The sequence below is a fragment of the Triticum dicoccoides genome, chromosome 6A, assembly GCF_002162155.2.
Source record: "Triticum dicoccoides isolate Atlit2015 ecotype Zavitan chromosome 6A, WEW_v2.0, whole genome shotgun sequence".
Lineage (NCBI taxonomy): Eukaryota > Viridiplantae > Streptophyta > Magnoliopsida > Poales > Poaceae > Triticum > Triticum dicoccoides.
In genome coordinates this window covers 151,948,745-151,951,701 of record NC_041390.1, presented here as the reverse complement: position 1 = coordinate 151,951,701, position 2,957 = coordinate 151,948,745, and the positions used below count along the sequence as shown (strand labels likewise).

At 51.1% G+C, this 2,957-nt stretch overlaps 1 pseudogene; it reads left to right on the top strand.

Annotated features, from left to right (window-relative positions):
• The first annotated feature begins 2,014 nt into the window (after positions 1-2,014).
• On the top strand, positions 2,015-2,565 carry LOC119315766 (annotated as a pseudogene).
• The last annotated feature ends 392 nt before the right edge of the window (positions 2,566-2,957 follow it).

Genomic DNA, 2,957 nt, shown 5'->3' with positions numbered 1-2,957 from the left:
TCACTTTTAGTTCCTCTTGGGTTTGAGCATTTTGAGGCTTGCTTGGTTCATTGTCCCCTGTTGTGAAAAAAATAAATTCCGGAGGAAAATAGATATAACTTCCATCGTATTTTCAGCGACATAAACCTGAGCTATTTTGAATCTGGTTTGCTGCTCTGATAGAATTATTGGTGCCCAAATTCCAGCTGCTAACAGAGACTTCTTGTCCATCCAGCATGTTCAGTACCTGTTGCTTGTATTGCATCACTCATTTTTCAGAATAAACAAGAGAAATTTCCAGCTGGAGTATTTATTTCCTTCAATGCCACATGTGCGAGTTATGCATGATTAGGGCCTATGGTACATATTTAGGGGAAAGGACGGGCGATTGGCCTACTTAGAGCATCTACAACTGGAAGTACCAAATTTTGGTCCCCAAACGTCCGCGGACATACATGGACGCGTCCATGGACAGTAGCCCGATAGCACAAGAAGTTTTGGTCTCCCCAATTGGATACATCAAACCTAATCCTATAATCCTATATTGTTCTCGTGCAACGTATCGTACGTATGTAAACACATGTCATTGGACTACCAAAAATTGACATGCTCTAATAACTTCGAACGGAGCGACAAATGGAGAAGTTCATCCATGCCCCCCTTGCCCTTGCCTTTGCCCTTTCTGTCATCTGTGCGGTAGTAGCGGTCGAAGACGCATAACAGATCGAGGCGGGTTTGCTCACCACCGGAGCGGTCCAATCCGTCGCCATCCTCGGATCTTCTCCTCCTTGGAGGGTAGTCTGGCCATGGCACGGACGGCCCGACTTTGTTCTTTTGCCACGTCCTTCACCGCCCTTCTTCACTGCTTCTCACCTATGTGGGCATGAAGGGATTCCTTCGACGCTACTTTGCAGGCTGCCGCTGCAGCCTTCGACGCAAGGGCTCCTGAAGTCATCTCTGTTTGAAGCTGCGCCCGCCGCCTCGCGCGACGGGCTTGCCGGGCCTCCTTTTTGGATTGGCGCCGACTCATGGAGGTGCATATGGCCTTCGCTTTGGCGCCCGACGCCGCGACGATGATGTTCCACCTAAATGGTTTCGGCACACAACGGGGTTGCGGCATGCGGTCCCCACCGCATCTAGCGAGGCCTCGGTCACGCGTCGAGATCCACTGGCCCCGAATCCGAGAGCCATTTGGGCAATGGATGCCCGCCGGCTCGCGGAAGATCGCGGGAGGGCGCGCTCCTCTTGGGAGCATCGAAGAGCAGCGCGGACGACCATCTGCTCCCCGGGGCTGCAAGGGATGGGCTCCCAGTCCTCAGACCTGGACATATTGGAGTCGAATCTAGTGGTCACCATGGGGGAGAACGCCGGAGGTCGCCAGAGAGCTTGGTACCGTGGGATGGAAGTGGGGTGGAGTTGAGTGGATGCAGCTAGTGTTTCGTCCAAAGTGCGGAGGGTCCAATTTATGTGGGATTGGGTAGGCAAGAGTTGTCTGGGTCCGACGTGACGGGCGTCCCCGTATCCACTCGACATATGGGCTGAACATGGGGAGTGTCGGCCAGTCCAGGCGTTTGGGTCACCTATGAGGAGCCTGATTGGGTGTCTTGTTTTCGTCCAAACACTGACCAGGCAGCCCGTCTGGGTGTACGGGCGGGTTTGAGTGGTCCGGCTGTAGATGGTCTATTTGACGAATTATATATGATGTGTGTGACCGTGCACATCTGCACAAGATGTAATTTGGTGGATGAGTTTCTTTCCCCCTCCAAAAAGAAACTATTTTTTTGACAGAACTTCTCCTCCTTTATTCACTTAGCAAAGTAGTGAAATGAGTCTTCTATCACAGCCATTGTTTTTTCCCCGCCAATCACAACCTTTTCTTTTTTAGGAAATCACAGCCTTTGATTTGTTGATTACAGAAAAAAAAATATCGCGCCAACCACGTCAAAAAAGAAAAAATCGCGCCAACCGTTCCGAAAAGTACCGGATTTAAAGGGGACGACGCGCCGGCGGGTTCGCAACCCTAGTTTTTGAGTACGCAAAAAAAACCCTAGTTTTCCATCTGAACTTTCCCCGATCTCGACTCTCGATCTCGAGCTTGCGCGCACTTGGGCGAACATGGCGGCGCGCGGGCAGGGTCTGGAGCAAGATTTCGATTTCTTCGTGGTGGTCGACTTTGAGGCGACGTGCGTGAAAGATGGGCGGATCTTCCCGCAGGAAATCGTCGAGTTCCCCGCGGTGCTCGTCGACGGCGCCACCGGCCGCATCGAGTCCGCGTTTCGCAGGTACGTTCGTCCCAAACATCACCCTGTGCTGATCAAATTTTGCAGGGAGCTCACCGGCATCCGGCAGGAGGACGTCGACGGCGGCGTGGAACTCGGTGACGTGCTCTGGCTGCACGATTCTTGGCTGAAGGCGGTGACGGCGGGAGCAGGGAACAAGAGAGGCGTCCGCTTGGCCGTGGTGACCTGGGGAGACTGGGATTGCTAGACCATTCTCGAGTTCGAGTGCCGCTTCAAGGGCATTGAGAAGCCCTCCTACTTCGATCGCTGGATCAACCTGAGGGTCCCCTATGGTGCCAACTTTTGATGCCAACTTTTGATGCTATATGGTGCAACTTTAGTATTGCGTTGTGCAATTTTTGTACTACATGGTGCAACTTTTTTCAAAACAAAATTTTGGAGCTGCACAATTCAACTTCCTATGTGGTTGCAATCTAGTAACCATGACAACCTGATTTGCAACTAGTCTACTGCTCTGGTCAACTACCTAGTAGTAGATGTGCAACCACGACAATTTTTGATGTTTAGTTGCACACACATTGATGTTTAGTTGGTAGGACACTAGTTGTTCAGCTGGCTTGTAATTTAGTCTAGTTGCACACACATTGATGTTTAGTTGGCAGGACACTAGTTGCACACACATATGCTTAGTTGGCGCGACAATATAGTCTAGTTGCACACACATTGGTGTTTAGTTGC